Here is a 12,979-nt window from a genome sequence, read left to right on the forward strand (position 1 = left end):
AAAGAAGTAAGAGCTGTAAAACCCAGACTTTATCTTGGCTGGAGGGACCAGCTCGATCACATCCTTCACCAGTAGGACAGCAATCTCCACACGTAATGCATGCGCAACAAACGCCTTCATGCGTAAGAGCCAAAGCGACGGCCTGGGAAGCTGTTGCCAAGCCCCCAGATACCGAGGGAGAGGAGTATCCATGGTGAGCAGAGGTGATCGCTGATGTGTGCGTTTTCTTGGCCACACTGACTGAAGTGTTGTGTAAAGTAACACTCAACCGGGCCCACAGATGGGTGGTTGAACAGGTGAGACTCTGTTGTGATTGTCCCAAACCGCTCAGTGCACCCACTGGTGATAGAGGAAGAGGAGAACAATGGGTTATGAGCCGATCATAGCTCCACTGTTCCTCTGGAGACCTGAAGATGAAAGCATAATTTAGTTTTGGAGAAGTGTTGAATGATCCTCTCTGCAGCAAATTTCCTGACTCGTGTTTTTGCGTATGTGCCGTGTGTGCCCATCGTGTGTACTGTTTGACGGAAGCACAAAGAAAACATTCGCATCTGGAGATAACTTTTAGTGACACATGTCACAGGTCGGAGCAGAGCACAGGTGTCGTGAGTCTCGCCCCTTCCTAGTTTCCACCTCGAGGAGGTCCCAAGAACACCCCAATGACCAGACACACAAGGAGCTTAAGTAAAGTTTAAAACAACTTTATTTAATTTAATTAAAAGGTAAGTAGGGGAGGGGAAAGGGAATCTAAAAGCAAACTCTCGGGGCCAGAGAGTGTCAATCGTGAGTCGCTCTGACTCCGTCACGGGGGTTTCTCAGGTAGGTCTTCAGAACGTTTCGTGCTTTTCCCTCACGTGACTTCAACCAGCTTATTCCCGTCTCTGGGTTCTGTGTTGCAGGAGGACTTTCGGTGGAGCCTTCCCTTTTTTCTGGATGTGAAGAAATATGGACTGTGAGTGACACGGAAAAATTGGATGAGGTGAGTAGGGGAGACCGGGGTTGTTGTCACAATTTTTACTCATGCATGAATTGCTCATCTTCAAAAAATCTTTCAGCAGTAATTCCTACATGAAATGAAACTTTGGAGTCTTGGCTTTAAATGTGTATACTTTTTACTTTAAGAATGTATTGTAACAGGAAGTAATTAACCATCAAAGACACTCTGACACAATGTGACAACCAACCCCATCACGGGGTTGGTTGTCACAGGGTATGGGGTTGGTTGTCCCTATAGTGGTTCAATAGGATTTCAGTGATAAATTGGGATCTGAAAAGATAATGTGTAATTTTTTTGTTTTTTAAGCTAGAAACTGCAAATAAGTTTTAATATGAATCCACCCCTATGATAGTTGTTATTAATGCCACTTATGTTTAAACAATGGGATTAAAGTGGGTGATCAGTTACTTGAATAGGCTTTATGCCCAGCTGCACTATGAACTTCAGCCAGCTCATTGTTTCCTGTCTTCCATTATTGGACAAACTGATTAATCCAGGTGTGTCTGATTATTGTTGTTGTGACTACTGAGGTCTGGCACACCTGGATTAATCAGTTTGTCCAATAATGGCAGACAGGAAACAAGAAGCTGGCTGAAGTTCAGGAAGTAGTGCAGCTGGGAATAAAGCCTATTGTCTACTGTGATGAGAAATAAAATGAAATAATTTTTAGTGTTAAAACCTCTTTATTTAATGCTTTATTTATTTTATTTTAACAGCAAACAAAAACAAACAAACAGACAGACAGTCTTAAAAGGTCTACATGTCCAATATTCTTATGTGACAACCAACCCTGCAAGCTATGTGACAACCATCCCCAACTGACTTCTTGACAAACATGCTAAGCTAGCTGCCACACGGCTTTAACTTGATCGCTAAAAGATGACTCAAAATAAAGCTACTACTTTTAGCTTTTTAATGAGTGTTTTGTTTTTGAATGACCAATATCCTACAAGATCTCAACACAAAAACAACACCAACATGAAAATTTACTCTGACCCATAAAAATAAAAAATTGTCTCCTAAATCAATGTTTTGTGTCTGCTCAGCAAAATTTCAAGTGCAAATGAGTAAGTTATTAAAGGCTAACAAATTGATATCAAAATTGTACCACAGTGCCATGTAGTATGTCTGGAATAAGCAGTGTGACAACCAACCCGTGAGACAACCAGCACCGGTCTCCCCTACCTTGTGCTGATTCTGGCAATTTCCCGGGGCCCAACTCTGGAAGCGCCTAGAAGGTACATAGGTAAGTATTCAGAGAGCAATTGGGCCTAGTAGGATGAGTGTGCTCGTAAGTATGTGGACGAGCGTAATGGTTCCTTGGCCTTCGGTGTGTAGGTGAGTATGCAAGAATAAATGCACAGGATCTTGATTTGGTTCGTCCAGGTAAGTCTTACAGGTGGGGTATGCGGGGGTGATACTCTGACTCGTAGCTTTGGGTGCAAAGATGAGTATACAGAAGGGCAACTGGATCTTTACTTTGGACTTGCAGGTAAGTATTCAAAGGTAATAGGCTGGCTCTTAGCTTTGGGCGTACAGGTGAGTATACAGAAGGGCAACTAGATGTTTACTTTGGGCATACAGGAGAGTATACAGAAGTAATTGGCTTTACTTTAGGCGTACAGGTGAGTATTCAAAGGTAATATGCTGGCTCTTAGCTTTGGGCAAACAGGTGAGTATACAGAAGGGCAATTGGATGTTTACTTATGACATACAGGTGAGTATACAAAAGTCTCTTCCAACCGTACAAAACACTCCCATGATGACTCAGACTCTTAGGCTCGGACCTGCAGAACTGGTAGCAGACAGACACACAGAATTCCTTCACAAGTTTACTTGACTTCAGTGAATATATGGGGAAAGATACACCACCTCTTGGCTTCGAACAAGGGCAGATGGAGGTACGGGTCGAAGCTGCTGCTCGTTGGGCCTAACACAGCCTCGGCCGGTGTCACCACAATGGGTGAGTTCAGGTAGGTTGTTTACACCAAGTATGTACCACAGGAATGGATCGACCGCTTCCCTCTCCTCTCTTCCAACCAACAGGACAAGAGATCTAGACAGGGGCGAACCTCTGAAATCACTCCACAAACAGGTAATCATACACAGAGGCCACACAGCTAGTGTTTCATGCAGCAGCCAATACTTCCCTCCGTTGACGTTCCTCACAATATTCCATTGTTCCTTACTTGTTATCGTTGCCTCGTCACCACCAGGTGGGGAAAAAGGGATCGGAAGTCACAAGCAGGCATGCATAGAAAAGTGGTCATCGTCAGCACCAGCACATGTTCTCTTCACACAGGGTCTCCTTCCCGGCCTAGGGAGTGAATGTTGACAACAGGGACACGGCACAACACTGCAATCTTCAGGTGTACACACGTCAAAGAAAGACTCACCCACTGCACTCCACACACTACAGTGAAATAAGTTCAGCACACTACGTTTGGACCGGGGATTCGTCCTGGGTAATCGAAGTCCCTGATACAGCGGATGGCCAGGTGTAAACATCACAGCCACGACAATGTAACGTCCTCCCTCTTTAGCTGGTTCCGGCTCGCCCTTTCCACGGTGGGGCCGCTTACACACTGAACACAACTCACAAGAGAAGCATTGATATTCCACACTTATAAGGAAAACACAGACATGATGGCAGCTCAGCGTACTCACAGTTCCGTTGATGCTAATTCTTCTCCCCTTCCTTCCAGGTACTCACGTAAACACAGCCGGCAGAACAATATCCTCGTTCCTGCCTCCTTGCACTGTATTTCCGGCAGCTCTTCAGTTCATACGATCTCTTCTCAGGAAGTAACACATGTCAATACGACTCTTCAAGAAAGGTAATACTTACACTCAAACCTGTATGTGTGTTTACGCCAAATCCTCAGGTTCACTTCACTAATCCTCAATATCTCCAACACATCCGTCTCTCCAATCGTCCCAACCGCTCCGACTCACCCGAAGTATTTGCTGGAATAAACTACCTCCCTTCCTGTGTTTCTGATGCCCTATTTATATGCCTCCTCTTCATTGAACTGCCCAATCAACAATCGCCACACTCATCGGTACACCTGTAGCCAAATAACACCCAAATTTGGGTTGCCCGGGGTTCCCTGAAGTGACTGGTGTTTCAGAGATAGTCGTCCAGGCCACCACTTTAGGTTCCGCCCTTCAAAAGTCACTCCGTGACACACACACGCAAGTAAATAAAGATTTACATGTGCTGTTTGCAATTGCGTCTTTTATAAGAATACCAAAAGGCGCGTCACATTTCCTGACTCGTGTGTTTGTGTATGTGTGTGCCCGTCGTGTGTACTGTTTGACGGAAGCACAAAGAAAACACTCGGGTCTGGAGAACTTTTAGTGACACGCATACACAAGTAAGTATGGATTTAGATATCATGTTTGGTGCAATCAGATGAAACAACTCAGCATAACAAGGAATGGAGGGACTGGATTGGGGATGAACTGCAGGTAGGAGGCGAGAGTAATGCTAATGCATATTGATGTCTCTGCTCATTCACTTCAATGGAGCAGGGCGTGGTGATCTCAGTTCAAGGGCGTAGGTTTGATTCTGGCATTGGTGGGTACATAAATAAAATGGTCGCATTGCAAAAATTGTTTATCACCGTTTACTTGACATAAACAACAGACAACTCAGTATGCACTTTACTCAGTGACATCTGACTCGCCAACCCCGGTGCCATCCTAAATTTAATGTACTATAATAAACAATTTGTTATGTCCTGGAGCCTAATAAACAGTAAATGTTTAAGTCTTTGTCAAAACAAAAAGAAAATCACATTGTAACATATATGAATCCATATTTACTGTATAACAATGAAGGATATGCAATTAATATTTAATTCTTAATTTAATTTTGCCAAAAAAAATCCCAGTGTTGAAGTTGGTATGTATATCATGCTGTTTCCTGAACAACGTTTATTAGCGCTTCTGTAGTTCACATTAAATCTTCTTTTCATTAACAGACAGTTAATCAGTGTGAAGAAATAGTTTTAAGTTTAAAATGTAACCTTACATTATGTCTACATCTGTGCAAGTAATGACCACAGTGCAGTAATGTAAAGTATTCAGCAATCATGACATGAATTCATGTTTTTACCATGTTGGGGTTATTTTCTTTCATGGATTAGGGACCCCCTAAATAACCTTGCTACCCCATTTATAAAAGGTTGACAAAAGTTTGCAACTCCTCAGGTTAACATGGGATAGTCGTGTATTGGTGAAAACACTGTCCTTGAATCATTATGTGACACAACTTGTTCCGTATTTTGTGCATGAAACAGTTACAGTGGGTATAATAATACTTTCTTCATCACTTACCTGTAGCCCGAATAATCACGCGTGTCTTGTTGAGTGAACTTTGGCGCGTTGTACAAAGTGAAACCATTCTATCACACGTAGCGAGTAAAGACATAAAGTGATGTGAGTTAGAGAGGCGGGACTCAAGAAATGCTAATCCAATCATATTAGCAATGTGAGTAGAGAGGCGGGACTAAAGAAATGCAAAGCCAATCATATTAGCGATGTGAGGTATGGAGGCGGGCATTGCAGAGAACGAAAGCTGGTAACCGTTTGTGTACCACATAGAGCGTCATTTTTACAGAACGGGATTGCAAAAGATTTCTAATCTCATTTAAATGATTCCTGAAAAAATATAATAAGTAAAAAATAGAAAACACAAGAATAAGACGGACATCAGTGGTTATATATAAATACAGATTAATTGTTTGGTCGAAATTATTGCTAGGGACAATTCAGTCTTCCCTGAATATTGCTAGGGACATCTCCCTAGCGTCCCACCCTAAATCTACGCCCATGTCTCAGCTCATTTAAGATAGTGAATTAACAGCAGAAAAACGGTACCTCTCCTCCTTTTCATACAGTTTACACCGAATGAGAATATTTGTTTTGATTTCACTTACATCATTAAAAGTAGACATTCCAAGCATTATGTAGACATTTATCTTTTGTTTGTATGACAAGTATTCGTTAAGTTGAAGTTAATTTTCTGATGCGTTTCTGAAAGAACTTCACTAAGAGAACAGAGAGAACAGAACGTGCATCATGTTTATTTTTCTAATTTTTAAAAAGCACAACATTCTGTTTTTATTGGGAGTGGACAGAAAAAAACACTTTAACGTTTTAAATGATGTATAAATCATATAAGACTTAGAGTAATCTAAGTCTCTTTGCGGAATAATTGAAAAATAAAGAGTTTGTGGCGCCCCCACCGCAGTCGACCCAATAGAGTTAAATTAAACGGGCATGGAATCGACCGAAAATGCGTAGAGGTCCCCTACCCTCTTGATGGAGGCCAATGCAACCAGGATCAACATTTTCATTGAAAGAAACTTTATACTTACTGACAGCAAAAGCTTGAAGGGAGTGTCCTGTAGGACTTTCAGCACCATGGACAAGGAGGAATAGATGGGGGCCGTGAGGGATTTAGCTGTCACGCACCCCTTTAAAACCTAATAATCAGGTCGTGCTGACCCACTGAATGGTGTGAATATCGCAGTGATGTGTACCTTAATGGTGGAGGGGGACAGCCTCTTCTCCAACCAATGCTGAAGGTCAAAACTTTTCAACCTAACAGGTAATCTCAAGACCCACCATATTTTTGGATAAGTTTAATTGAATAATATTAAAATGTCTTATAGTAGTGCTGTACAATGATGGCAAAAAGCACAATTGTTTAGGCTACTGCATTTGCACTGAATTGGAAATGTTATATTCGAAAAATAGAATAAATTGCAACAAGGCTGAAGAGAACAGTGCACTACTGCTGACTTAAATAAGCTACTGAGGATTTAAGGATATTATTTAATTCGGCAGGTCTATGAAACTCTATGAAAATGAGTCCCACCCTGCTAGAAGGTCTCCATAGAAGATCATTTGGAGTGTTACTTAAAGTCAGACACTCTCATATGGTTTGTCTGGATGTCACCCCATTGGTGTCTGTTGCTGTTGGTCAGTTATTGTTTTATGGTTTAATGTTTGAAGCTAGTGATGGTCAAATTAAGCTTTGCAAAGCACCAATGCATTTCCTTCAAGTGTATTGTTAAAGTGTAACTAAACCCCTGGTCAGAGCCTGACTCCACCCACTGCAATATTTGAAAAATGCAAGAAAAGTGGGTAGATCCCAATGGAGATTTAGGGGATGAACTAAGCTCGTAAAGTGTGTGGTGAGATTGTAACAAGAGCGTGGTGAGCTTGAACCTGCTTACATCACGAGTTATTTTTTGGACCCAACATCCAATGGGAAAATTCAACTGCAGTAGCCACCGTTCAACCTGATAAGGGCAGCACTCAGACGTTTTTACAGCATATATTGTAGTATTGAAACAATTTATATCCAAATGTCAAAAAACGTACTAAAATAATGAACAGCACTAATAAAGCATCATTCTTACAGATCATTAACTCAAAAAAGTTGATTTAGAGTTTAGTTACTCTTTAAAGGGTTAACTTGAAGATTTTTAACACGGGGCACACTAACGACATCTTGTGGTCAAAAGTGGAAACTCTGCTAAGGTGTCCTTGAGAACCCATTCATTTTCAATATTATTATTTTTTTGTTTTTTGTTTCATGAAATAAAAAAACATCTGAAAACCAGCAATATTTTTTATTATGTTTATGTTTTTAAGCTTGTCCCCGAGTTAACTTATTGGTGACTGTCATTCATATGAATTGCTTGCCATTTTACCTCTGTTTCCAATTTATTTTACCTGTTGCTCCCCTTTTTTAGTGTATAATAATTGTAATAAAAATAGGCAATAAAATATGCAATAAATCTGTTACTTTTGAATTGCTTGTTTTGTAATTAAACATTTTCCTGACCTAATAAATATTATTTTCCAGTTAAGAACCTGTTTGTGCTTATTTACCCTTAAGGGGCCAGTGTTACACATACAGTGCTTTACAATAAATTAAACATAAATGAGCAATAAAAAAGGCGCTGGACAAAAGCATATAAAAATCTTTCTTTACTATCTACTCAGAAAAAAAATAGTCACACATTTTAGTAGGGGAGACCAGGGTTGGTTGTCACAATTTTTACTCATGCATGAATTGCTCATCTTCAAAAAATCTTTCACCAGTAATTCCTACATGTGTATACTTTTTACTTTAGAATATATTGTAACAGTAAGTAATTAACTATCAAAGACACTCTGACACAATGTGACAACCAACCCCACCATGGGGTTGGTTGTCACAGGGTATGGGGTTGGTTGTCCCTAAAAAGATAATTTGTAACTTTTTAGTTTTTTAAGCTAGAAACTGCAAATAAGTTTTAATATGAATACTATATGATAGTTGTCATCAATGCCCATTATGTTTAAACAATGGGATTAAAGTGGGTGATCAGTTACTTGAATTGTCTACTGTATTGAGAAATAAAATGAAATAATTTTTAAGTGTTAAAACCTCTTTATTTAATGCTTTATTTATTTTATTTTAACAGCAATCAAAAACAAACAAACAGACAGACAGTCTTAAAAGGTCTACATGTCCAATACTCACATGTGACAACCAACTCCGCAAGGTATGTGACAACCATCCCCAACTGACTTCTTGACAAACCTGATAAGCTAGCTGCCACACGGCTTTAACTTGATTGCTAAAAGATGACTCAAAATAAAGCTACTACTTTTAGCTTTTTAATGAGTGTTTTGTTTTTGAATGATTAATATCCTACAAGATCTCAACACAAAAACAACACCAACATCAAAATTTACTCTGACCCATAAAAATAAAACATTGTCTCCTAACCTCAATGTTTTGTGTCTGCTCAGCAAAATTACAAGTGCAAATGAGTAAGCTTTTAAAGGCTAACAAATTGATATCAAAATTGTACCACAGCGCCATGTTTTATGTCTGGAATAAGCAGTGTGACAACCAACCCGTGAGACATCCAGCCCCGGTCTCCCTTATGTCAATCACGCTCAACATATTAGATTCTCAATATCATTTATCTTCTCTTACAAGTTCTTCCTGTAATTTTAACAACTCCACAATGATCATATGGACACATATTATTATTTAGATTTAATATATATGGTTTGTTAAGGTAATTTATATTCAATGTTAAAAGCACACCTAGCCTACATGATTCTCTGCGACAATAATGCTAGACTTACACATGACTCATGTAAATGTATCGTTCTTACCTTCAACTCAACAATAGTTCACAATATTCTAAAATGTCGGAATAAATTCTGTTGATTAAAGTTTGTTAAAGGATCGAACAGAAACTTGTTTAATTTTACTTTCATTTATGATCGTAGGCTACACATGAGATCCCCCACACAGCTCCTCCCATCATTCTGTGCGTATAAATAGCATCCAGTGTGAAAAGTCATACGCCAAAATTCCAATTTTGCGTGCAAATGATAGCCTACGCCCAAGGGTGCAACTTTGTTTTTTTAAGGGTGGATTCACTGCAGCTGGGAAGCTGGTTGCTGTATATGTAGGAGTGCTGAAATGACTGAAGAAATGGTAACAGCAAGTTTTATGGTATAAATCTGTGTATTTCTTAATAATAACTACCCTTCTGCAACCAACGACGGAAATAAGCGCCGTTTAGCAATATGTGGGAGAGCATTGCTAGAATATAATATATTGTATTGCAATATGCAGCGTTTAAATATTAACATTAAATCAAAACTAACTAAGCAACAGATTTATAAATGAAAAGGTTTAATAACAGTACTGACTTAAAGTTACAATTGAAATGGTTACACTATAAATCCATGAAATGGTAAATAATACATGTAAAAAGGTTATATGTTACCTGATAGGATAGAGAACAGAGAAAGAAGAAAGTAGAAGAAAGAGTCAGGACGGAAGTGGTTGTAACAGAGTAATAAATTCAATCTTACAAGAATAGAGGCAACCCAACCCCAAAAACATCACAATGTTGTACAAAGCTACACTAGACTTATACCGGCTCAGGTAAATCATTCTTACCTTCGGCTCAACATTAAGTTAGTTCCCAATCATCTAAAGTAAATATGTTTAGGCTACTGCATAGTTCAGTTTGGGGTGTTATAGCAAATAAAACACTGTAAAAACAAATATAAATGAATCGTATTTGGCATAAAGTAAATGAAGAATATTTTAGATGCACTATAGTCGTGTGTGGTCTGAAAGAGAGAGAGACTTTGACTTTACAATCCTAGGGATGTTCCCGAAGCCCAATACGTTATTCGGAAGGGCACGTATAATGGCTTTGAAACGAATAACGAATTCATCCGAAAAACAGAAAAAATATTCGGCCAGACACAATCACGTGTTTGCTGGAACAGCGCTTATTTACAAACCCCTTACGCACGAATGTGTGTGAAGTGAATGAGTATATGAAATGACATGAGTGAAATTTCCTCGCGTCTCTTATATAGAAACCCGACCTGTTTTGGAATTAATTTAAAAATCTTAAAAACACTGCTAAAATCAAACTTCTTTTAACCCAACTGTAAAAATTGACCCTTTTCAATTTTTTTTTTCGTTTTATTTAATTACACAAGACCAGAAAACATTGTTAAAATGCTGCACTCTGATAATAAAATATTCGTTAATAATTACAGACTTCCGTAAGATCTTTTAATAGCTTCAAGTTGAAGCAAGCTTTATTGTTAATCTATGTGAATATAAAATAAATAAGATAATTAGATAAAACTATGAAAATGTAATATTTTAAAATTTTAAACTGAAGATTACTATGAGATAAATTGCAATTAACATAAAAAATAAATTAAGTAAATAGCAAATAAAACATTTGAATTAGCCTAAATCTTTCTAATTACCTCATTGGTAAAATCATGTTGCTTGTTTTGAGCTAATGGTAAATAATAGAGATATACTGTTATTTTAAATTTTAAACGAATATCTGAGTATTTATTTATTTCGATGAAGATTAATGAGAAAGTTGTTTCAAACAATTCGTTGTGTTCGCACACAATGTGAGCTCAACAAGTTTGTTTTAATGCTTATTATGCTTTTGTGAATTCTTGTCAAAAGAGATGTTTTTGAACTGTGTCTATCAGCGCACAAACGTCTGTGCGTTTTGGACCTGTCAGTCAGCGCGAATCTTGTCGATCTTAATAACCTTTTAACATAAATCATCAAAATTTGTTATTTTAACGCTTTAATACAATAATGCATAGCACATTTAAGCTGTATAGGGCTTTCAAAAGGAGACGTCTGTTTTTCATGTATAGAGAATCAATGTATTTGTAATATGACAAACCTCCGGTTTATAACACACCCACTTCCGGTTCCATCCGAAAGTGAGATTGTTACAGATACATACAGATACAAATACTGACCGCTGCAAACCCCTATTCTTTATTTAGTGCATTTTAAACATAACAACTGAAAAAGTATCAAATAATCCATATAAAATATAAAAACTTAACTAACAACAAGAGACAACAGTTAAAGAACATTTGTCACTCAGACGTAAATTTGTAAACAGCCATCATCCCCAACTTCACAAAGACATTTGTTTACACCCCACTTAAAGTGTCATCGAGGGATCAATTCCCATGGACCCCATGTTAATATGCCCATCCTTAGAGCAGAAAATAATGTTTACAGTCTGGTACAAAAAATGCTTTTGATATGTATAGCTAATTTTGCCCGTCATGACAACTGCGAGGAGGGTAAAAAATGTTTGTAACTCAGTGTTTAAATTATATTAGGCCTTAAAGTTCTGCATAATTAAGGGCGCGGCCACTTGATTGACAGTTGAACAGCCACTGCTGTCACTATAATCGAGCTAGGCGGGCGTGGTTTCAGCAACCAGCCACCTCCGCTTCACCCACGTCCCGCCTCTTTGCCCATTTTAGGATATCCGCGAGTGATGTATGGCGACCAAGATGCGATGGCATGCACCGCCTATTCACCTTATTCCGCCACGCCCCTTTTTAATTCTTCGCTCTTCCGCATTTTGTCAACCGACTTCCGCTGCTAATATGGCACAGTGCATTCTGTGGTTAGTTTGGTGGTTAGAAGATTGTTTGTAGTTCACTATAACTTTAGCGAAATGACAAATATCGCTACTGCTGTAAATGTTTTAAATTAGGAGCACGGTTAAAACTTCATACGACGCTCGGATAGTCTTATATTGTCTCGTGGTTAGACGATATGAAGCGGCCGCGGCAAGTAACCTATATGGGACATATTTAATTACCTCGTCCTGTCAGGAGTTGATGGAACAGCATTGAAAATTATTAAAAGTATGTCTACCAATATTTACACAGTGATTTCGTCTTTTTTAAAGCAAATGTGCACCTTAGCCAGTCCAATAACTATTTCGTTTTTATGTGGTACCATGATAGAATTCATTTGCAAACTTGTCATTTGTCCCACTTGTCTACCATTAGCATAACATCACACGTCTAAGGTCGTCCTACTGGCGCAAAAGCACTGGCAGTTTGTTAATATATAATTCATATTTGCACATATATGCAGTTTTTCTTACATGACTAAGAAAACTACAAAAACAAAAAGATAAAAATTTAGAAAAAATGTTATATAGCTTAAAAAATATTGCAACTAATATTACTTCTAATTTTGCTTCTAATAATAAAGATATTATTTAACAGTATTAGCATATTCAATTTCTGTTCACTACTGCTAATATTTTAATAAATAATTATCTGAATATCATGAAGATTTACAAAAATATATTTATAGTCAGCTTTCTACTGGATATACTGTAGTTTCTTTGTGTTTCACAAGGTTTACAAGCCTTAAGTATCAAAGTAGCTTTTTACTTGTTTTTAATATAAACAAAACACCCACTGCTGTTTTATCTTTTAGGATCTAACATTTTTATGTAATTTGATTTCTCTGAATGTGTGTTAGTGCTGCTATTTTTATATATAAAAAATAGTTTGATATTTTGTCTAGTACAAACGACTTTTATTTTGAAATCCACAAATACGGAAGCTTGG

At 38.1% G+C, this 12,979-nt stretch overlaps 1 protein-coding gene across 1 annotated transcript in view; it reads right to left on the reverse strand.

The window, feature by feature from the left end:
- Positions 1-12,979, reverse strand: part of LOC141351161 (uncharacterized) — a 510,144-nt gene that overhangs the window by 340,250 nt on the left and 156,915 nt on the right. The gene's annotated exons all lie outside the window — the stretch shown is intronic.

The sequence above is a fragment of the Misgurnus anguillicaudatus genome, chromosome 19 (genome assembly GCF_027580225.2).
Source record: "Misgurnus anguillicaudatus chromosome 19, ASM2758022v2, whole genome shotgun sequence".
NCBI lineage: Eukaryota > Metazoa > Chordata > Actinopteri > Cypriniformes > Cobitidae > Misgurnus > Misgurnus anguillicaudatus.